A 24997-nucleotide genomic window follows, 5' to 3' on the forward strand; every position below is an offset into this window, starting at 1 on the left:
ATACAGAAGACCGGGTGGCCAAGCATGCACCAGAGCGTCTCTTGGGGTACCTCCGGGAGGAGGTATTAGAGCGAAAAACTGTCGCACTTGGTGTTTGAGGGAGAAGCAAAAAGATCGCATGAAGGGTTCCCCACCGTGCGAATATGCGTCCGCTACTTGACAATTGAGAGACCACTGTAAGGGGTCAGAATGGTGCGACTGAGCTTGTCCGCTAGGATGTTGGACCGACCGAATGCGTTGCTATTAGAAAGCGATTGGTGGAGATTGCCCATTCCCAAACCCTCATGGCCTCTCGACAAAGAGGGTAAGACCTTGTTCCCCCTTGCTTGTTGATGTACCAGACAAGAGACAAGTTGTCCGATTGAACTGCAATTGTTCCCAAGGGAAGAAAGTCCTGAAGTGCTAGCAACGCTAACAGCACTGCTCTCATCTCTAGAACATTGATATGCAGTAAGGTCTCTGAATCGCTCCACGTGCCTTGGACGGTCCGCCCAAAGTGCCCCCCACCCGAGGCGGGAGGCGTCCGTGGTCACCGTGGCGAGGGGAGAAGCACAAAATGGGCGGCCTTTGTGGAGATCCGGGAGTGGAGCCACCACAAGAGGGACCGCTTGCAAGCCTTGCTGATCGCTATGGGATGATGCATGGGAGAGCAAGGTATGACCACTGTACTAAGAGCGCCCACTGTAGAATGCGATATTGAGCCTGGCAAGAGGAAGAAGTGCTATAGCCGATGCCATGGACCCTAGAGCCCTCAGGACCAACTCCGCTGAACAGAACTTGAATGGAGAATGGCCCGCACCTGGAGCTGCAGATTTAGAACTCTGTCCGCAGTGAGGAAGGCTCAGAACTCCTTGTGTCTAGCCTGGCCCCTATAAAATCTAAGAGCTGTGTGGGCCAGGTTGGATTTCTTTGTATTTATTGTGATGCCCAGAAAGGGAGCAAGATGGAGAAAGGAGTCTCGCCAATAGAAGTAGATGCCTTGTTGGGCGGTAAGAAGCCAGTCGTCCAGGTAGGGAAAGACCTGCACCCCTGAAGCCTCAGGTGGGCCGCTACCACTGCTAATACTTTGGTGAACACCCTGGGGGCTGTGGTGAGACCAAAGGGAAGGACCCGAACTGGTAGTGACTGGCTCCCAGCCGAAGCGGAGAAACCTCCTGGAGCGCCTGTCCATCAGGATGTGGTAGTACGCGTCCTTGAGGTCTATCGAGCACATCCAGTGATTTTCTCCCAGAAGGGGAGAATAGATTGCAGAGTGACCATTCGAATTTTTCTTTGGGGACTGCCAGATTCAAGAGAGAGAGGTCTAGGATTGGTCTTAGTTCCCCGTCTTTTTGGCACTAAAAAGAATCTGGAGTAGAACCCTGATCCGATCTGGTCTGGGGGAACGGGCTGGATGGCTCTTTTCTTTAGCAGATGGCCAATTTCTGCCAAAGCGGCCTCCCGTTGACCGGGTGGGACGTCTGGGAGGGACTTCAACTTTGGAAGGTAAAGGAAAGGAATGCGATATCCTCTGGATATGATTTGGAGAACCCAGCGGTCCGATGTTATGGACTCCCATGCCGCTAGGTGCCCCGAAAAACATCCCCCGACTGCCTCCAGAGTAGAGCAGTCGGGCAACCCCTCAGGGTTGCTGCGCGGGCCGTTCAGAGAAAGGTTCCCTGGACCAAGTTTCTGGGAGCCCCTCTGCCTCTAGGGCGGCGTCCTCCCTGTCCTCCTCTGCCACGGAAGGACTGGTTGTCCGAGCAGGCTGGGACTGCTGCGACTTGCGGAACCACATCTTCTTCTGACCCTTTTGGTTCCTAGAATAGGGCCTCTGGGGTGCAGAGAAGCGGATTCCGACGGCAGCCAGCGTCTTCCGTCCTTTCGCTCTGGGTCAACGTCGCGAACGGTCTTGCCAAACAGAGCAGAACCATCAAAGGGGCGTTCAAACGACGCTTTGAAGGGCTCAGAAAAATCAGTGACGGAGCCAGGCCTGACGCCTAGTGACCAGTCCTGTCCCGCAGCTCTAGCGGCGCCTTCCGTTGCATGGGAGAGTAGCCGCATAGAAGTATTTGTAACTGACCTAAGAGTGGCCATACGGGTGGAGTGCAGAACTCTGTCCTCCTCCGAAATGGACTCGGGGGGGGGGATGCAGCGTATTCTTTAATAAGATCTCGCTGCATCCTAATGACATGTGCCAAATAGTTCAGCCCTTACCGAGAAGGTCGCCGAACTAAACATCCGCTTCCCCAAGCGGTCCATCATCCGAGACTCCTTGCTCGGTGGGTGGACTGAGGGACTCTCCTGAGCCAGTTCCCTCTTTGTGGCCGCCGTCAACATGGCATCTACCGGAGGCCCCTTACTCCAATGGGTCCGGTCGGATGGCGGACTAAGGATCCTATCCGGTCTCTTGGGAATTGGCTCCACGGTGTCCGGTTCCTTCCACGCCCTGGTGGTAATAAGGTCCACCAGGGGTCGGCAGGGGACACCCAAGAGGTAGACGGGCCCGCTTCAAATGCCTCCAAGAACACGGACTCGTCCGAGGAAGACTTGGGGCAGACCACCCTCCCTTATACGGAGTATTTCCATGATGTCTCCAAAGGAGACATCCTCGAGGTGACCGTGGGGAGCCTTCCTTCCTCCAAGTCCGTGTCTTCTGTGAGAGACTCGGGGAGTCAATGTGCCTCCTTTTGCGTATGCTTGCGAGGGACCTCCTCTGGGGGCTGTCAGAGGAGTCCTCGCAGCAGCAATTTGCTCCATAGGAGCAACTTGGGGCACAGAAACGGGCTGTCCCAGGGCCGGATGGTGGAAGCCTGGCCCAGTGCAGAGGGAGCGGACGGAGCCGAACAAGTGCCGGGGTCCGGAGACCCTCAACAGAGCCCTCTCCACTACATCAAAAGCCGGGGAGCCGACCTCGACCAAAGGATCCGACAATCGGCTCCCTCGGATCCGAAGAGGACGGAGCCGGGCGCGGCGCTGGATCCGGCGACAGTACGCCCGACACAGACGGCGCCGGGAGCACTGATCCCCAGATCCGAGGCTCGGATCCAGGCTCCGAGAGGTCGGATCCGGCGCACTCGAGGGCAGGGTCGGATCCAAGTATTATCGGCGCCGACCCACCCCGCCCGGCTGCTCGGCTCCAGCTGCTCCGAACCCGGATAGCGGGTCGGAGAAGGAGCAATAGGCTTAAAAGGGTGTTGAGCTCCCCCCCAGAGGGGGGGGAGGCAAGAGCACTCCCATCTGCATCTGGGCCTGGATGAACCTTCTCATCATCCGGTCCAGATCAGCATCAGAAAGGCTATATGTAGATCTCGGCGAGGCTACCGAGGTAGGCCTGGAGTGCCTCCTCGATAGCCTCGACGGAGATCGGGTCTCCTCCTCCTCAGGACCCGGTGAAAAGCACACAGGGGACCGGAGCCGAGAAGGAGGAGACCGAGCCGACAACGGAGCCGGGGGAGAAGCCGGCTTGGCTGGCGGGGCCGAAACAGAGGTCTCGGCCCGCCGCAGGTGCTTCTCCTCCGTCCTTTTCTAGCATCCCTCTCCTCTCCAGAAACGGGAGGTTGAGTCCCAGGAGCAGGAGGGGGTGCCACAGGGGGAACAACCGTAGCCACAGTTGTTCCCGAAGGAGCGGAGGCCGGAGCCGAGTCTGGCGGTAAAGACCCGCCAAGACAAGCTTGGACCTCCGCTCCCTCAGTGCCCTGGGGTTGAACCTTGCACAAATGGAACAACCAGATGTGAGGTGTTCAACCCCGAGACACTTAACACACCGAGTGTGGCCATCAGCCGGTGAGAGCTTATGGCCACACTCGAGCATTTTGAGAAAATAGATTTAGGCTGATCAGCCATAATCTATAAAGCTACTAAAAGTAACTTAAACAAAAGACACACAGGCCCAACACACACACACGCAACAGCGAGGGGAGGGAAAAAAAATTACTTAATTTAACTCAAAATAAAACTATCAAAGAGGGAAACCTAAACTTTCACACAGAAATGCACAAAAAACTTAAAATTTTCTGTTTTAACAGGTAAGAAATAACCACTTAGCTGAGAGCTATGAATACAAATCCAGTCACCAGCACGGCAAACGAGATCTGAGGTCATGAGGGTAGAGCAGGGCATTATGGGTGAGGGGAGGAGCTGAGAGCTTGGATCCATAGCTGGAAAACCATGCCGGTTCGGATCCGATATCGGATCCATAACCCACAGGTTGCAGACAAATGAATATCCTACTTCAGATCTGATGATACTGAGAAGTCATGCTTCTGTTCCATGACTCCATCTGTCCCGAAGGCAACACACCTGAGGCAGAGGCCGGAACCGAGCTGTCCAGGGGCATAGGTCTGAGGGACAGAGATGGCTTCAAAAACCTTCTGTGTCGACTCCAACACCTGGATCGGACTAGGACACTACGGCTCTGAGAGTCACTTGGCTCTGAACTCGTCAGAGCCTGCGCAATCAGAGACACCTTCAGATCTGAAGACACCAGTACTCTTGTATGTGAGCTAGATGGTCTCACAAACTCAGATAGAAGGAGCAGTTACTGGAGGGGTAGATCTACCTAAGACTTCCTGACCAGAAGGGGTCAGAGCCAGGAGAATCTCCACCTGTATTTGCACTGACAGAAACTTCCTCATCATTCTATCCACATCGGATTCTGTGAGAAAGGAAGAACAAGATGAAGCAATGGATGGAGACTTGGACCACCGTCCCTTGAGGAAAGGAGATAGAAGTCTTGAAGAAACAGATAAAGCAACAGAGAATATCGGACCCTTGGAAGAATCTTTGGAGCCGGAGAACTCTAATCCGATTGCATCTTGGGAGGTGTAGCAGACATCTTGGCTCCTGATAGCTTTGGATCCAATCTTGCTTTTTTGAGAGGAGGCTCCCTGGATGAAGTGGAAGAACCCAACTTCTTCGGGGACTTTTTTAGGAGCACCCTTTGATGATATTTTGGATTGCTGAGCACCAGATACAGCTTCTGAAAGGAGGTAGGCAGTAACCCCCTCAAAATTAATTTGTTTCACCTGTCCCCTAAAGTATGCGGATTAAAGCTGTTACATATCTCACAATCAGTATTAGGATGATCGGGGTCAAAACAATAAACAAAAAGATCACAGCCGCCAATATAAGGCAACTCATGACAGCACTTTTTGCATTTCTTAAATCCTTTCCCAGACATTTTGTGAAAACGAATATTCAGCAAACAGAAGAAGAAAAAAGCTATATACAGAATATATTTGTATACTGGGTAAGGAGGAAAAAATTAAAAGGGAAAGAAACACCAACAATGGTATTAGAGAATACACAAAAGTGTACAAGAGAAAGTTAAGTTTTTATGGATACAGGAAAGAGAATACCAGCAATGGTAACAAGAATACTCAAGTACACAACTATCTAATAAAGAATGTAGGGAGAAAAAGCCTTAAGAAACAAAAAATATGTCACTTATTTGTTATAAATGCTCGAGAGCAAGCTGACCATATCTATACATGAAAAGTGGCAAACATGATCTGAGGTATGTTAGGGGTTGGTGCATTATGGGTGGGGAGAAGCTCGAGAGTTTCGGATGGCAAAGAGCTTTAGTATCTGCTAAGCTGGATCTGAGGATCAGATCCAAACCCAGTAGTTGAGGAATGAATGAAAACTGACATCATCAGATTAAACCATTTTATAGAGTTTTTTTATTATTATTATTATAAATGGCCTGCACAACACAGTGAAGAGGTCTAGCACATCTTCAAACATTGAAAAGTACAACCTAGGTCTTGAAGAATCTTATTTCAATTAAAAAATATCCAAAGTTTGTACACAAGGAATAACATTTCTAATCTTACTCATGATCTAGGTAGTGATGAGTAAAAGATCTCTGATAAATAAAATATGAAGTCAAAAAATGGACAACTTTAGGAGACACATAATATTTACAGGATTTTTGGGCTTCTCGTTAGGTGACTCTATGCAGCATATATTTTCTGCTCGGCACTATTCAGCAGGAGGTAATCATGCTGAACTATGATTACGATACTGACATCCTAAATTCTGGAGCATGGTTTTTGATTTAAACAAACAGCTTTGAATACCAGGTCAAATATCTGAATGGCTGGCCAAGAAAGGTATAAGTGAGTGATTGGAGGCCAGCTCTCCTATCTTAGAAAGGGATTCCTTGTGAAAGAAGCATCACCTGCTGGATAAAAGATGGCTAGCTCCTAGACACATATACACATATTCAAGTGGTCACCATAATGGCAGTATGCATGCATGCACGGCAAAACTGGTTTGGTGCAGGTATCATAACAACATGTAAACCACAAGCACTGCATCTTCTGGATGCAACTCTCATCGTGATAAAACAGAACACGAAGGTAATGAAATATATATTACCATGATGTAATAGGGGTGGATAACATTTGATAAGACAAAAGAATGAAAAGATCAGCATGGTGGTGAGAAAACTAGGTTTCCATAAAAGTAAACGTCAATTACATAACGAAAAAAGTGCTGTCAGGGAAACTAAAGAAAGCCCCTTACCCCGTTCCCAAAAAAAAAAAAAAAATGTCATTGCTACATACTCTTCTTAGGAGTCCAATGCCAGATGAAGTTGTCAGGCTTGTCTTGGTCTGTACATGGAGTAGCAGTGAGTGGTCAGACCCCTTCAAGAATACCAGCCATAAATAAGTATCTTCAAGAAGTTTATACTTGTTAGACTGTTTTATCCGATGTATAAAACCACTTATAAAAATATGTCTTTTAAACAATGAACATCTATTAAAGTTTCAGAGGAAAAGAAAAAAAATTCTATACTGCTGATGTAGCATACATGTAAGGAGCCAGCTATCTATACCCTCTCCTGAAAATTTCTTAGAACTAAAGTTGGAACTGGCAGTAGAATTCTCATGCATGTTTCAGCAACATATTAGGCCGTATATTAGCAACAAGCAAACTATGTCAACACTACCTCACAAACAAAACTGCTCCACTCTCAAAAGCCACTCTATGAAATACAAACTGTTTCTTGGATACTTAATGAATACCCCTTTTACAGGCCAGAGGAACACTTTCATAGAAAAACTGCAGTAGTGGCCTGAACATTCTCTGTTAAGATACTCGCTGTGCAGTCACAGAGTTCCTTTGTTCTTGTTGACAAAGCAGCTTATTTTTACAAGTGTCACAAGACTGATTTTGAATAACAACCCAATATGAGTTCATGTCCTGATAATCACCTGGGATACACACGTAGTTCAAGTTTGTTACACCTAAAAATTGAGAAAATTAAAATCAAATCACTAAGTATTTCTGCTTTATTTATTTGCTTGTTTAGTTATATTTATGTATTTATTTTACTAGATTTTATTTACTTATACAGACAGGTTACAACATCTCATAAGAACATTCCACACCCAAAACACTCAATAAACACAACAGTCACTGTACACCACAGTTGCTATAGCACTGCAATGTCCAAAGGAAATCACTATAACCAAACACCCAAATTAATATATAGGCACCCTTCTATATGGACTTGTATTATAATGGTTTCCAAAACTGGATAAACAGTACTTACCATCTAAGGTGGACTTAAAAGAGCAGTTAAATAACACTGAAACATTGAAAAAATCTGAACTTCTCCAATGTAAAGAAATTCAGAACAGAAAAGGAAGTGCATTCCTCTGAGACTACTGGTGCCCACCTTGAATAACATGTACCTGAAATTACGATGCTAAATATTCATGAAAATACCTTTTTCTAGAATAACAAAAATGACTTCCCTACTCAGTACAATGTAAAATCGCAGAAGCTGCACTACTGTATACTTCCGCACGATGCTACATTCAGACTCATCCCTGGGGCAGCTTATATTACTGTAGGGTGGAGTGTGTTTTTTTTCTTTGCTTTGTAATTGCTTAGTGCTCTGACTTATTTTTTTTGGTCTGGCTGAATCATTGACTGGATGAAACTTGAAAAGGCATGGGACACATACACACGCATGACCGCGTGCGCGCACACACAGACACACACATATATTCAGCAGGTAAACAATACAGCAGTAGCCTCTAGCTACTGAAAAAAATGAAAAAGAGAGAAATACAAGATCACATATATACTAACTATAGACTTTTAGAAAATCCTCTTTCAGTTCAGTGGGAACTATAAACGGGGAAAAGACATAAGAGGAAAATAGTTAAATACTAAAGAAAAATGCACTGAGGGGACAAGCCCCATAAAAATAATAGTTAAGTAAGATATTCACAAAACAAAGTATCTTTAAAAAAATTCTGTCTACCCGATCAACAAGTCTTGTATCTCTGAAACATTTGGACAATCTGGCAACTTCTTCTGTCCAGCATATGAAGTTCACTTATCTATTTCGTCAGTGCATCACTCTTTGACTGCAGTGCACACTAACTGTCCATTTTTTTGATAAACATACCCTGAGGAACCAAGCCCACAACCAAAATCAAATATTTCTGAATGCACCATCATCACAAAAAAACACCAAAAATAAACAGAAGGAAGAAAGAGAGAGAGATGCATCCTGCAGACAGAGATCATATTTTGAAAATACATCAAAATGCCCGAATATATCCCAAAACTGTTGTAACCTCATTTTGAGATGAACTTGTTGCAGAGTAAACAGAACAGAGTAATTTGCAACAAGAATATGTGGGTGGAGGACCCTACAATGAAGTTCCCCAGAATCATCATTCTTAAGGAAGCTCTTGATATGGAAAGAGCACTAACCTTAAGAAGCTTGGTGATCATACAGACCATAAAACAAGTCACAGCAGATCATATCTCATGTGAAAGTATATTCCGGAACACTGTATGAGAAGCAGAAAATCCCCTGGGTATCGTAAGCTTCAGGAGCATACAGCAGTATTTTACAACATGTGCCACAACAGAAAAATGAAAGTTATGTACCTATCATAATGCTAGATCTAGAGTGTCTTCATGAAAGTTATGTACTTACCATAATGCTAGATCCAGGGTGTTGTCTTCTGTCCTTTTCAACCTGTGCATTACTGGATCAGACGGGATCCAAAGCTGGCATCTTAAGACTCTTCAGCTCAGAATCTCGGCCTCCTCTCAGATAATGCACTGCCCTCCCTGATTATCTTCAGACACTGTGTGGCCCCCCATGTTCTAAGAAACAGATGGCAGAAACCCTAGGCATGATGGGAAAAAGGGGACTATGTAACTTGCCCCAGAAGGTAGGCTTTAGGTCAGTCTGCACAGTCAAGCAACTCATAAAAGATGTCAGTTTGGTAGAGAGAACAGGAGGAGGAATGGTAGAAATGGAAACAAGAAGACAACACATATCTAGATTTATGTTAAGTACATAAAGTACAGTTTTGTACCTACCATAAATGTAGATGTCCGATAGGTATGCATCTGCAGTCATAACATATGGGTTGTCCTGCCTCAGGCAGCCCTTCGGTCGGCCGGATTCCAAAGTCTGGGTCTGGCCTCGGCTGATGTTGCACTTTCCCCGACGTCAGAGCTTCTGGGGTATAAAGGCAGCAGCCGACGCCATTTTCCTCAGTTTTTCTTGCCCCAGATGCCAGGTGCCCTCTAGGAAGGCTAAATTTGGATAAATGCTGAAAAGTTCCAAACATTTGCAAATTATATACATGTATAAACAAACAAATACACCATAATAGATTCCCCCAGCTAGCTGAAAGAGGGGTAAGCACCCTAGGAATACCACAGAGGGGAAGGAGGGTGGGTAATCCTGACTGCAGATACATACCTATCGGACATCTACATTTATGGTAGGTACAAAACTGTACTATGTCCTTCAAGGATGCATCTGCAGTCATAACATATGGGTAGAATACCATAGCCAATCTGGGGGAGGGGGTACTAAGAGAAGGACGGTGCAGTTAAGATCCCCTGCAGTACTGCAGTTGCAAACCCTGCTCGGGATCTGGAGTATAAAGGTAGATTGTAATGCTTGGCAAATGTATGCACGGAGCTCCAAGTAGCAGCTTCTAAAATGTCCTTGGTAGCCACCCCTCGTAGGAAAGCTGTAGTGGTGGCTGTGGCCGTTGTGGAGTGAGGCCTGATATTTTCAGGAACTGTCTTTCCATGAAAGGAGTAACAAAAGCGAATGCAATTTCCTATCCATTTTGAAATTGTCTGTTTGGAAATTGCTCTTCCTTGCACCCCTGTTGCATATGCCACAAAAAGTTGGTCAGTTTTTCTGATAGTTTTTGTTCTGTCCAAATAGTAGCGTAGTTGTCTGTGTATATCCAAGATGTGCAAAAGTTTTTCCCCTTTGTTCTGTGTGTTAGGGAAGAACCTTGGCAAGTGAATAGCTTGGTTCAAGGATACCCTAGATACCACCTTTGGCATGAAAGTAGGATTGGTTCTTAGTGACACTCTATCCTGGTGAAAGATAAGAAAAGGCTGCACTGCCATTAATGCCTGTAACTCAAATACTCTTCTTGCTGAAGTGATTGCTAGAAGGAAAGCAGTTTTCCAAGATAAGAACTGTAGGTCTGCTGATGCTGCTGGTTCAAAGGGAGGTAGAGTCAGTTTTTCCAGCACAAAATTGAGATCCCATGCAAGTAGAGGGGGTCTTCTTGGAGGTTTAACATTTTTGATCCCTCTCAAGAATTGCCTGAGAAGAGGGTGTGAGAAGATAGGTGGATCCATATTGTATTCTACTGAAATTGCTAATGCATGAATCTTAATGGAAGAATAAGACAGGCCATTGTGGAACAATTCTGCTAAGTATTCAAGGATGCAAACACAATCTGGATGTCCTGCATAGCTGACTCTGTACTATATTGGGAAACATATACCGTGGGTGCATACTGTCGAATGACAATAAATGATTTGTCCAACAATCTTTTCTATAAAAACTAGAAGAAAAACCATTCAAATTATGTCTAATCCTAGTATCCAAAAAATCTATCTGTTCAGTGGAATATGTCATGGTAAATCTAAAGAAAGAAGTGGTAGAATGTAAATATTCAAGAAAATCATGTAATAAATCTACACTGCCCTGCCAAAACATAAAAACATCATCATCATCCCAATATAGTACAGAGTCAGCTATGCAGGACATCCAGATTGTGTTTAGAAGATGAACAATTTGATATAGAAGTGGACAATCTGAAAACAAACTTTATTACTAGGGGTTATGATGACCGTATGGTGAAGACCAAGGTTGATTATAGTTTATTGGAAAGAACTAACAAATTTAAACCATGGTTGAGACAAAAAAAGGAAGAAGGACGTTCTCTGCACACACATTTAAGGTCTAATAGGATTAGAATGTATTTTATCTATAGTAGCAACATTACTGACATCCAGGCTATAATTAGTAGAAATTGGAATATTTTAAGGAGTGATGCCAGGTTATGTGATATTGTTGGACCCACCCCCTTTTTTGGGTATAGACGCAATACTAATTTGAAGGATCTGCTGTGTAGAGAGAAGGATACTCCTGGCAGCAAACCTTTAATGGCAAAAGCAGGAACTTTACCTTGTGGTAATTGTAAGGCCTGTACGAGAATACACAAGGACCCCACCTTTGTGCATCCATCAACTGGGCAGCTGTTTCACTTTAAAGCTAGGGCCACTTGCAGGACACCACATGTTGTTTATTTAGCAGTGTGTGAGCAATGCTCAGCCTATTATGTAGGCATGACCACCAACATGTTAAAGGTCAGGATACTACAACATCTTTCATGCATTAGAAATAAGGTTGAACAGAATGCCTTATATAGGCATGTGGAGAGTAATCCCACACACACTTTTTTGTTTAAGACCATTATAAATGTACGGTTGGGCACTAGAGGAGGGGATATTAAGTTACTTACAGAGACTTTAGAGACAAAGTGGATTATTACACTTACTTCTCATAGGTTTCCAGGTCTAAATGAGACTATACCTTTAAAACCTGCTTTACAAAAAAGGCGGGTTATGTATTAACATCTGATTGGTTGTAATTGTTTTTAAAATTAAAGTTTCTGTGTGTTTCATTGTCTGATGAAGGGTTGGTGAACCCGAAAGCGCTTACGTTATTGGAGTTATCTACATTAAAATAGTTTTTACATAGCGGTGTCTTGCCAGTCTTTCTTCTTTGCATTTTGTTACTTTTTGGACTGGCAGACTTTGGCTACAGCACGGAACATTGTTTTTTGACAAGTATTCAAGGATGTGTGCCAGGTTTGCCACTGTGACATCTGTGCCCTTTGATGTGCTCCAAATAAGAAATCTCTTCCATTTAGCTGAGTATGTCTTCCTTGTGGAAGGTCTGCGAGCCTCCAGGATAATGTCCTTCACCCTCTGAGATAAAACAGTTTGGTTGGGTTTTAAGGAATTTTCCAGGCAGTTAGCCGTAATGTTTTCAAGTTGGGATGCAGGGTCTTGAAATTGTTCTGCGTTAGGAGAAGAGGCCATTGAGGAAGAGGCCATGAATTTGCCTGAGACATGCTTCTCAGTAGTGGGTACCAGTGTTGTCTTAGCCAGTACGGAGCTATTAGTATCACTTTTGGCTGTTCCTCCCTGATCTTCAGTAGAACCTTGTACATCAATGGGAGAGGTGGAAAGGCATATACTGTTAGGGCATTCCAGCTGAAAAAGAGAGAGTCCACCCTCCATGCTTGTGGGTGGTATGTCCTTGAGCAGAATGTCTTCAGTTGGTGGTTGAGTGGGGAGGCGAACAGATCTATCTCTGGCATTCCCCATGTCTTTGTTATAAGTTTGAAGATGTCTGGGTGCAGCGTCCATTCGTGTGCATCCATGGTAGTTCTGCTTAAGCTGTCTGCTAGTGCATTTTCTTTTCCTGGTACGAATTTGGCCTGCAGCTGGATATTGAGATTCAGACATAGGTTCCACAGATTCATAGCCATCCGGCATAGAGGGTAGGAATGTGTGCCTCCCTGTTTGTTTATGTACCACATGACCATGGTGTTGTCTGTCCTTATTAACAGATGTCCTTGTTGGAGGAAGGGTCTGAATGCCTCGATTGCATGCCTCACTGCCAGCATTTCCTTTTGGTTTATGTGCATGCTTAGCTGCCCTTGTGGCCATAGGCCTTGGATACATTTGTCCTCCATGTGTGCTCCCCATCCTCGGTCTGAGGCGTCCGTGGTGATGGTTTGGCTTGTTTTTGGTTTGTTGAAAGGCAACCCTCTGTTGGACTGGCATGCCTGAGCCCACCATAGGAATTCCTTTTGAAGGCATGGAATGATTGGTATCATGGTTTCTAGACTGTGACTGTGTTGAGACCATACATTCCTTAGGTACCATTGTAATTTCCTCATATGCAACCTGGCATGTGGGATTAAAATTATGCAGGATGCCATGTAACCCAGGGCCTGCAGGACTTTCCTTGCAGTGAGCTGAGTTTGTCTTGTCAGAATCATGAAGTAATTTGGAAGTTGTTTTTGTTTTTCTTCTGTGAGAAAAGCCATCTGGGTGATTGTGTCCAGATCCGCACCCAAAAAGGTTATCCTTTGGGATGGTACTAGTCTTGACTTTTGGATGTTGACTGTGTATCCCAAGGTCTGTAGCAGGTGTATGGCATAGGCCAAGTCCTTTAACAATTTTTTCTTGTTGTCCGCTTGTATTAGGCAGTCGTCCAGGTATGGATAAATTTGAATTCCCTGAAGTCTGCAGTGTGGAATTACTGATGCCAGGCATTTCGTGAATACTCTGGGTGCAGTAGATAAGCCAAAGGGCAATGCTGAGAATTGATAATGCTCTGATCCTGCAAGAAATCTGAGGTGCTTTCTGCAATCTGGTCGGATAGGGACGTGCAGGTATGCCTCCTTGAGATCTAGAGTCACCAGCCAAGACTCCTTGCCCAACATGGGAAGAAGTTGCTGTAGGGTCAGCATTTTGAATTTTGGCACAATGAGATAAGTGTTCAGTGCGGACAGGTCGAGTATAGGCCTCCATTGGTTTTCTTTTCTTGGCACAAGGAATAGTCTTGAGTAAAATCCTTGGCCTTGTTCTGTAGATGGTACCCTTTCTATAGCTTTCATCTGAAGTAACTTGCTGATTTGTCTTAAAGCCTCTGCCTTCTGGTTTGGTGGAAGGTTTGGCATTCCGCCTCTTTTTGGCAAAGTATGGAAGTGAAACCTGTATCCTTTGTCTATTATTTGCAATGTCCATGTATCCTTTGTAATGCAATGCCAGTTTTTTGAGAATAAAGCCAGCTTTCCGCCCAAGGGTGCTTCCAGTTGATCCCTGGTAGGCGGAATCAGAGTCAAGTCATTGTGTCTGTCCTGTAGTAGTGGTAGTAGTTGTAGCTGTTGCACTACTCCTCTGGTTGGCAGGCTGCCACTGACAGCTTCTGTAGGGGCCCTTGGATTGACCTCTGCCTCTAGGGCGCCTGTTTCTGCCTCTTTGTGCTCTGGAGGAATCTGGAAAGGACCAATTCTTTGTAGGCCAGTTTCTACTGAACCTCGGAGGTTGAACTTGCAGGAAATCTTTAACTGTTTGCACAGATTTTGCTTTTTCTTCAACCTTCTTTAGAATCTACTGTGCAAGGGAGCCAAATAAATGCTGTTTCTCCATTGGAGCATCGAGGAGTTTAGCCTTGACCTGGTCTGGCAAAGATTGCTCCTTCAGCCAGGCGTGCCTACGAATTACTGCCCCAGTCATAGCTGATCTAAATGAAGCCTCCAGTGCATCATAGCCACATTTTAAGAAATGATTACTGACCTGTTGTGAGTTGTGTATCAAATCCTGAAGGGATTTACGGTCTAAGGGTTCAGGTGAAGAAAGTTTCTTATTTAGCTGATCTAACAAAAATTCTTGGTACTGTATCATACGGAATTGACAGTTTAATGCCCTGGCAGAAAGAGTAGCAGATGTATAAACCTTTTTTCCCCATCTCTCTAATGCTCTAGACTCTCTTTCAGAGGGTAGGGATTTTTGGCAGTAGCGGCTGCAACCCTTTAGGGCCCTGAGAAATAGTTTCTGGGTCTGCAGCATGGGCTTTATACAGGTGGAAGTGAGAATCCGGGACCCTGTAATATCTGTCAGGTTTGGCGGGGGCCGGTGGAAGAGAATCAGGTGCAGTACTGACATCATTGTACACATCATCAATTACAGTTAGAACCGGAGGTATAGCTAAGGGCCTATGCTGGGGCAAATGCAAAAGGTCCTTAATCTTTTCTAGAATCAGAGAAATCCTGACCCTGCCATTGAAAGTGTTCTCTCATGGAGTGTAAAGTCTCCCCAAAGGAAAATTCTTCAGGGGAGGCTGAAGGATAGATTCTTCTGCATCTGAATCCTCATAAGGCAGTAGACCCCTTCCTGGTGGTCTGACAAATCAGATCCATCCGTGGAGTAATCTGAGGAGTGAGGTTCAGAGGGGTCAGCCCTGGGCCTTTTGTCTGGTGGAGGCTGGGAGGCCCTGTCTGGGTGAGGTTGGGAACCCCTAATTAAGGAGATAAGGTCCTCAGCAAGACTGAGGATCTGAGAACTACAGGAAGGCCTCTGGGATGTAGATTTGGCAGGCAAAGCTTTTGAAAGTTTGGCAGCTTTAGCCCTGGAGAAGGCCTTAATAGACATAGAAGCTGGGGGCCTAGCTGCCCCACGTGCAGGAGTAGAAATGTCCAAAGGTATGGTGTCGGACAAATCCTGAACACTAGCTTCGGTAGGGAGTTCTGAAGCCGACTCAACCGGGGCCTCTCTGGCCTCGGTGGTCGGAGGTATGGTTTCGGTAGTAGGAATAGCCGTGGACTCGATTTCAGCCGAAACCGAGACACTGCCTAGCCGTGGTTTCAGCCGAAACCACGGGCCGCGAGTATCGGTCCTTTTCCTTGCGTTTTTTGACCATATGCGTAGTCGGAGTCTCCGCCGGCATTTTATAAGCAAAATCGGTTCCAAAAAACTCCTCTGCAAACTCCGACCGACGTCTAAGAGTCCGTCGGTTGAAGGAAGCACAGGCTAAACAAGCTGATACGTGGTCTGGGCCTAAGCAAGAAAGGCAGTAAGAATGGAAATCCTTATGAGGTATTTGTTTCCCACAAGTTAAACAATTATTTACTTTGTCTGACATCGGCTGAGGCAAGAAAGAGTCCCCAGCGGGGTACTTAGCTTTTTTCGAAGTCTTCGGTAGCTGAAATCTCTGGATCTGACCGAACGGCACTTGTGAACAGCTTCTGCTTCGGGCACCGCGCGGCAAGAAAGACTGAGGAAAATGGCGTCGGCTGCTGCCTTTATACCCCAGAAGCTCTGACGTCGGGGAAAGTGCGACATCAGCCGAGGCCAGACCCAGACTTTGGAATCCGGCCGACCGAAGGGCTGCCTGAGGCAGGACAACCCATATGTTATGACTGCAGATGCATCTTTGAAGGACATTTTTCTTATCCGATGTCTTTTCTATCTGCCTGTAGGGCATAGTCCTCAGCTAGTCAAACATGGGTGGTATCATGAAAGAATATTCCTCAAAATGGTGGAACCAAAAGTAGATGTGGATCTGGACTGTATATCCAATCTGTGACGACTTACAAAGGTAAGAGTGCTAGACCAAGTATCAACTGCACAAATATCTATAAACAGGCCTAAGAAATTAAGGCAGCTGAGGTAGCAAAGCTCTGGCTCTAGCCTTACCAGGTAAGAGGACACCGTTCTCTGAGTACACAAAGGAAATACAACTAGAAAGCCATCTGGATAAGTTCAATTTAGAAACAGGATTACCCAATCCAGTATTAGAGAACGAAACAAAAATCTGATTTGATTTTCGGATAGACTTAGTTCTGTCCAAATAACATCTTAGTTGATGATGAACATCCAAGCAGTGGGGCAAATATTCCTCTTTGGTATTGGAGCTGAGAAAGAAAATAAGTAAAAGGATTGACTGATTCAAGTTAGACTCAGAGGCAACTTTAGGTAAAAATGAAGGATTAGTATGTAGAGACACACTGTCCTTATCAAAAATAAGGTAAGGCAGTGTGCAAGAAAAGGCTTGGAGTTCTGAAACCCTCCTTGCAGAAGTTATGGCTACCAAAAACAGAGTCTCCAAGATGTCAAGTTTAAAATTTATGGCAGCAGCTGGTTCAAAGGCAGGTCTAGTCAAAGCTTACAAGAGTATGGGCAAATCCCACTGAGGAACCGGATCCATGACATGGGGGGGTCTAAGGAAGGAAGGTACCCTTCAGAAAGGATTTTGAAAGTTTGAAGGATGCAGCAGACATATTATCCACACTCATAAAAAACTAGACATGGCTGCTAATTGGACATTGATAGTAGAATAGCCAAGACCAGTATGAAACAGATCCACAAGGAAATCCAAAATTGCATCCAAGGGACTGGAGAAGGGAGCCAAATCTTTAGCCATGACCTAAATAGAAAATATTTTCCACTTGCTAGCATAAACCTTCCTGGTCAGAGGCTTCTGGGAAGAAGCAGCAGCAGCAGACAAAGAAAGGGTATACACAACTCTCTTAGAAAGCTTAGGATCATTGGTGATCACTGGAACTGGTGGAAATAAGCAGTCAACTTTAGGAATTTTATGTTCATTTGGATTCAGCTCTTGAACAGGGTCCAGAACCCAAGGAGGGTGCAACATATGAGGCTACAGAAAAGGGAACCATACTTGTCTTAGACAAAAGGGGGTTATGAGGACCACAGCCACTCTTCAATGGGCTACTTTCTTAAGAAATTTTATTATTATTGTTGCAGGATGATATATGTGTATTGAAGTCGAAAGAAGAGGGGATGATCCCAAGGAATGTTTGGGCCTTTAAGAAGGTTACTGCAAATCAGAACCTTTGATACTTCTAGTAGTTCTGGCAGACACTTAGATGATGCTAATGAACATGGATTGGAAGATTTATTAAAGCAAAGGGAAACCTCCCTGCTCTGAAAGGAGGATGCCTAGATTCAAGCAGGAGATTGCTCTGGTGAAAACTCCACAGGGACAGTTACTGAGTGGAAGGGGGGGGAGTACAGCCTGTTTTTATTGGGAGCCGCTATCAAAAAGGGACTTGGGATGCTTAAAGTAGAACAGCCTCACGATTCTGATGCCTTAGTGATAGGCAATCAGTGTTCAGCAGCTGCTGACGACACATCATGTGTCAGAACGGGGAAAGCTGAAGATCTTTGGATCTTAAGATCCAGATGACCCTCAAGAGTGGAAGTGGAGCGTTTGTGTCTTCTCTCTCCTTAAATCTCACTCTTTTTTAACCTGTTTTTTCTCTCTCTCTCTAGTTTTCTTCTTCTTCCCACTCCTCTTCTCCCGCGACTTTTTTGTGGGAAAGGGGTATGAAAGAACAAAGGATGAAGATGAAGGTAGTAATAAGCCCCTTAAAGACCAACTTAGCCCATCAGTACATGAGGGCTCTGGGACCAAAAGCACTTGACAATTGGGCAAGTCTTCGGGACAAATTGTACCCTCACCCCATTCATTTATTGAAGCCAGAAGCTGGTTTGTCTAGAATCAGAAAAAAACCTCTCAGTGGAATTCAACAGGAGTAATAAGAAGTGGGCAGCATCTTAAGCAGTGCCCCCAAAATTCAATGTGGTGGATAGGAATGGTAAAGCATCTTTTGAATAAACAGCTGCAAAGTCCAGATATGTGGATTTAAAGGAACCAGCACTTTAGTGCAAAATAATACTAATGAAATTCAACAACTCAGATGGAATAATTACAATCACTGTAATGATATGAAACATAATAAAAATTGCCACAAATTACTGGCCCTGATAAATTTTATTAAACATCTCTGAGGTAATTTATATGGAAAAACAAAAACTGCTTCAGGCCAAATGAATTATTACTGTGGCACAATGACTCCTTAGCCTGGAAATCGCATTGCTTACCCCACTGTTGTGTCTGATAGACAGTGTATCACAGAAGAGAAATACAGAGCTTCTAAAGCAGGCTGGCAAACTAGAGAATGTTCTCCCTGACAACAGTAACAAGCAGTTGCCTTGTGGGGTATATCAAGGCCACTACCTGACAGAGTAGATTCCTGAGCTCTGGTTCTAGACAGAGGACTCTGAACAGGAGTCTTGCTGAAACAATGTGTGAAGGATGAAAGCAGTCTAGAAGGTGTAGGTGAAAAAAAGAATAGGAGCTGTTGTCCTCTAAATCAGGAAATTATGCAATTAACCCTGCCTAGATGGGAAAGAGTTTGACAGGAAACACTGGCATTTACGTATTCATTTATTTTTATTGCTACAAGCACCTAATATACCCACGCATAGGACTGGAAGAGCACATGATCAAGCCAAGGTAGCTCAATTACAGTCACTCAAGGAAAGAGGAACAAGGGTTAAAGCAAAGGGGAAGGAGGGTGGGAAATTAAGGAAGGAAGCAAACAAAACAGACTATCTTTATGGTTAAGTACATAGCTTTCATATCTGAAGTTGTCTCTTCTGTCTGTTCCTCAATGGATGGGAGAGAATCCATTGCTAATGGAACACTTGGGAGGACTCATGGAAAGACATTCTGGAGCACAGCTGAACCAAAGGAAGCTACTGATCAAGTTCAATGAATAGTAAGAAATGAAGGTATGGACACTGGAGGAAGTGGCGGCAGCATAAATGTCATAAAGCGGTACACTAGAGAAGAAAGCTGTAGAAGTAGCTACAGATCTTGCTGAGTAAAACTTAGGAGATCTGGATAATGATAAGCCCTTTTCTTTATAAACATGGGAGATAAAGCCAGTGATAGAGTGTTACCTTGGATACTACTTTACTCATCTTGCCTGAAGAAAAGTGAACAAACAACTGATCAGTCTTTCTGATTTTCTCAGCACGATGCAAGTAAAAATGAAGCTGACAATGCATATCCATCAAGTGTAGCTTGTACTCAGCTTTATTGGAAAATTCTGATAAGAACACAGTAAGATTGACTGATTGCTTCACTGAGGGATGACTCAGAAGCCACCCTAGGGTAAAAAGGATTGGTTCTTAGAGATACTCTGTCTTTGTGGCAGACCAGACAAGAGGACTTGCTAGTTAAGTTGTGAAGCTCTGAAATTCTCCTGACAGAGGTGATGGCCTCCAAAAATACAGTTTTACACATCAAGAATTTTAAGTGAGCTTTAGCTGAAGGTTTGTGGGGGTGGGGGTACTTAAGGCCTGCAAAAGAATATCAATGTCCTAAGGAGGTACTACATCTCTGAGTGGTGGATGAAGAAGAAGGGTATCCCTGAGAAACCCTTTTGACAGGCTAAAGAAGGTGAAGGGGAAGTGATTTTCCCCAATACAAAAGCTAGATATAGCAGATAACTGCACCTTAATGGTGGATTAACTGGCTTCGCCATTTATTTACTTTATTTTACATTTGTTTATCTGGAAAGTCTGACTGGACACAGGTCCTTTTTCAGCAGAGGCCTGGGGAGAAAAGCTCCACATACAACATTATTCAATTACAAAATGACAAATTGGTATAGATAGGACCATTTGGTAACACTTTAGTATACGAGTGATACAGCATATGATTCACAAATATAATACACAGGATCATAGGAGATTACTAGGTTAATGGCTCTGGGGCCTGTACAAGCCTAACCAAGAGTTTATCCCTCAAAAAAACCTCAATCAACACCTGTTGCCCCTGTCAATGAAGGACACAGGTGGAACCCCTGAGACAAATTTGTGGTAGCCCATCCACTCATCAAGGTTGCGCTTGAAGAGGGTCAGCGACGTACTTTGTTTGACGTGTATGGGGAGTCTATTCCAGAGACAGGGCAGCCTTTGGGAAACAAACCTGTCTCTCCAGCCAGTTTTGTTAATGTCACATATTAGATTTAAGCCTTTCAATCGGGTACTACGCGAGGAGTTAGGCTTACGGATATGGACCACCTCTACTAGAGCAGGGTCTGAGATTGCCTTATAGGCGAGACACAGATCAACTCTGAGCAAGCTGTACGATACAGAGTACAGTGATAGTGATTTGAGCCTGTCCACATAGTACAGGTGTTGGAGGCCATAGATTCTCTTTGTGAGGTATTTCTGTGGCCTTTCCAGTTGGTGCAGGTCTTTGGAGAGGTACATACCAAATGAGGTGTTGTACTTAATTATTGGCCTAATGAGGGAGGAGTACAGAGAGGTAACAACCTCCTTTTTTTCTGGATGCGGTCCCTTTACTTATGAGATGAACCAAGTAAAAGGCTTTTCTGACCACTGTCGCTACATGATGGTCAAATGTGAGATTGTTGTTAACTTGTGTACCCAGGTCTCTCACCACAGGTTATGTGCTAAGGGGGTTGCCGCTAATGTGGTAATCAGTAGGGGCCATGTTTTTGACAAATGGTATGGTAATACATTTTTTTTGCATTTAACTTAAGGCCATGACTTTGGCACCAGTCATTTGCTGCTGTGAGGCCCTCCTGAAGTATGTTAACATCATTTGGGGAGTCAATGACAGCACCCAACTTACAGTCGTCCACAAACTTGGTCAGCCACAGGCCTTTTCTCTTTGCCTGGACCTCTGAAAAGTAGATGCCAAACAACAGGGGTCCCAGGACAGATCCCTGGGGGACACCAGTAGCAACAGGTGTGCTATTGGAGGTAATGGCACCTACTTTGACCTTGTAGGTCTTATCAGTGAGCCATTTGGCCACCCACTTGATGAGATAGGGATGCACACCAAGTTCTGTTAGCTTTTCGATGATCCCAAGTGGGGGACTGTGTCAAAGACTTTGGCCAAGTCAAGGTAAGCTGTGTGTACCGACTTTCCCTCATCCAGTGCCTTGGTAGCAGTCTCAAAAAAGTCAACCAGGTTCAACAGGCAAGATCTGCCTTTGACGAACCTGAAGTGGGTGGGGTCAAGTGCTTGGAGATTGCCTATGCCTTTCTTTATGAGGTCCATAATAATATGCTCCATGGCCTTAAAGATCAGACTTATCAAGCTAATGGGGCAATAGTTTCCAGGGTCAGTAGTGGCACCACCTTTGTGCAAAGGGATGACAATGGTAGTTCTCCAATCTGCTGGAATGAAGCCTGTACTTAGGCTATGGTTGAAAAGGGTGCTCAATGGCGAGGCTAGTTCTTGCTGGAGATGTTGCAGAATACAGCCTGGGATACTATCAGGCCCCATGGAAGCTGTGTTCTTTGCCTTTGATAGGACCTTTAACACTTGATCAACGGAGATGTGAGGTGCGGACAAGTATCAGGGATGTCGATTGGGCCATTGGGGGGTGGGGGAGTGAAGTTTGCACTGAACCTATCTGCTAACAGGTTGGCTAAGTCAACAGGATCAGTGTAGGATCAGTGTAAGTGGGACCGTTAAGAACTAATTCGGAAAAAACTGGGGTTTGACATGGAGGTTTCTGATGTAACCGAAAAACTCTCTGTGGTTAGCCTTTGTTTTGGAGGCTAGTTATGATTCATAATTGGCTATTTACGTGAATTAATTATTTATGTATATTCATTGTTGTCTCACATTACATTTTTAGGTATGCCCATGCAGAATATAAAACAAGATCGTAAAGATAAGGACTTATGTACAAAAGGTAGAATGAGGGGTAATAGGAAGCAAGAGAAAGACAAGTGTTAGTTAGATGGGGTAGGAAATCTGTTAGGAGAGGAGGAGTTAGAGAGAGAGAGCAGTAGGTTGTGCCATGAAATAGAGAGGTTAGAAAATCCAAAATGGCCTGCAGAGGGCTGAAAAAGGGTCTAAGTTTTTGTTGCAATTGCCTCTGCAACAGCACCAAAAGACTGTTACAAAACATGAAACACTAAAAATAAAAAAAATAAATGTTTTATTGTTAAATTATTAAGCACTTTAGTCTTAGATAAGACTTCATCAGAATAATTCATACTTTCCAGTAAAAACACTATTTATAGAAAATTTTATACCATTCAATTAAAAACTGGACCTTTCATCACTTCCTGCTACATTCCAAAGTTTAAATTAACAGCCCACTAGATAGTCCTGTATGTACACACACAAAAATCAATCATGCAAAAAATAAATAAATAAATATTAAAAGTTAGATGTTAACAAAATCTATTACACTAAAAAATGAAGTTATGTACTCACCATAATGTCCCATCTGAATAGTTGTACTTCATTTGTCTTCAACCTGTGGAAATACGGATCCGAGACGGCAAATATTACTAGCATCAGCTCTGAGCTCCAGACTCCTCCCCTTACCCAAAATACACCTCCACTGCCTTCCATCCCCAGATCGAGTTTGCTGAACTTATATTTAGAACCCGAGCTGATAACATACTTGTGACCTATACTGCAGCCCGTAGGCTGAACATGTGCAAAGGTCCGGGGGAAGGAGGGAGGGACGGCTGAAGACAAATGAAGTACAACTACTCAGATGAGACGTTATGGTGAGTACATAACTTCTTTATCTGAAGTAGTTTACTTCATTTGGTCTTCAACCTGTGGGATAGAGTCTCCAGCTACTAAACTCCCGGGAAGCCCTCATGGAAGGATATTCCGAAGGACCGCGGAGCCAAAAGACGCTCTTCTTCTGGAAGTCAAATCCAATTTGTAATGAGAAATAAATGTAAGAGATGAGGACCAAATGTCATCCAAAGACACTCTAGACCAGAAAGCTGCAGACGTAGCCATGGACCTAGTGGAATTAGCTTTTACCTGACCTGGAGGAGACATGCCTTTGTCCTTTTAGACCTGCAGGATGCATGAAGAAATCCATCTAGCTATAGTGACCTTGGAAATGGGTTTCCCCAAAAAGGGTCTATAGAAGGAAAGAAACAATTGATCAGATTTACAAAAATGTTTTGTCCTGTGTAAATAGAACTGTAACTGTCTATGAACATCCAACATGTGTAGCTTGTATTCCATCTTGTTTATAAAATTGGGAAAGAACACAGGCAAATTTATAGTCTGATTGATATTGACTGGTGATGCCACCTTAGGAAGAAAAGATGGATTGGTCCAAAGGAAAACTCTGTCTTTATGAAAAATTATGTACGGAAGTTTGATGGACAAGGCCTGTAATTCCGAAACTCTATTAGCAGAGGTAATACCTACCAGAAAAGCTGTTTTCCACTATAGAAAATTTAGATCTGCAGTAGTGGCAGGCTCGAAAGGAAGAGTGACCAGAGCTTGGAGAACCACAGTAAGGTCCCACGGGGGAACAGGATCTTTGACCGGGGGGCATAGTAAAAAAGTGCCTTTGATAAACGCTTTACACAGTCTGGAAGATGCTACAGATGCAAAATTCTCATCCACATGAAAATGGGAAATGGCCGCCAACTGAACTTTGACAGCAGAAGAACTAGCTCCATGCTGGAAAATATCAGCTAGAAAATCAAGAATAGTGAAAACAGGAGCTGTGAAAGGGTCTAAACTCCTCTGAGAGGCCCAGAAAGAAAAATGTTTCCACTTGCTGCAATAAACCTTTCTGGTTGAAGACTTATGAGTAGCTACCAAAATAGATCTAACTAAGGAGGACAGTCCAGGAGTCCTAGCAATTACAGGAACTGCAGCAGCCAAGCCGAGTCCTAACAATTACAGGAACAGGAGCAGCCAAGCCTTGAGCTTCAGGCTGTCCAGACTCGGATGAGGCACCTCCGGGGGGTGTAAAATCAGATCCTGAATGGGATCTAGGATCCAAGGCAGAGCCAGAAGGTGAGACCAAAGGAAGGGAAACCATACCTGGCGAGGCCAAAATGGGGCAATGAGGATCACCTTGTTCCCCAGTTGACAAGCTTTCTGTAGAAACCTCGGAATGAGAGGTACTGGCGGGTAAACATACAGAAGGGCAGCCAAGCATGAACTAGAGTATCTCTGGGGGACTCCCCCGGCAGGGGGTTCAGAGCGAAAAACCTGCTGCACTTCGCGTTGGAAGGAGATGCGAAGAGATCGCATCAAGGTTGACCCCACTTGCTGAAGATCTGTTCCGCTACTGACAGATTCAGAGACCACTCGTAAGGCATCACAATGGTCCGACTTAGCCTGTCTGCTAGAATGATGGACTGCCCCGGAATGTGCATTGCCATGAGAAAGTGACCAGTGGAGATTGCTCATTCCCACACTCTCATGGACTCACGGCAAAAAGGGTAAGATCTGGTCCCTTCCTGTTTGTTGATATACCAGACTAATGACATG

General features: G+C 44.5%; 1 protein-coding gene across 3 annotated transcripts in view; it reads right to left on the bottom strand.

Annotated features, from left to right (window-relative positions):
- The window catches only part of SLC19A1 (solute carrier family 19 member 1), a 723538-nt gene that overhangs the window by 540013 nt on the left and 158528 nt on the right, over positions 1–24997 (bottom strand). Inside the window, exon 2 of one of the 3 annotated variants that reach the window (XM_044075908.1) lies at positions 7203–7235. The exons of the other annotated variants lie outside the window; for them this stretch is intronic. The gene's annotated coding sequence lies outside the window, so the exon portion shown is untranslated. The remainder of the gene's footprint in view (positions 1–7202; positions 7236–24997) is intronic. 3 annotated transcript variants of the gene reach the window in all.

This window comes from Protopterus annectens, chromosome 6.part1, assembly GCF_019279795.1.
Source record: "Protopterus annectens isolate FY-2018-M chromosome 6.part1, PAN1.0, whole genome shotgun sequence".
Lineage (NCBI taxonomy): Eukaryota > Metazoa > Chordata > Ceratodontiformes > Protopteridae > Protopterus > Protopterus annectens.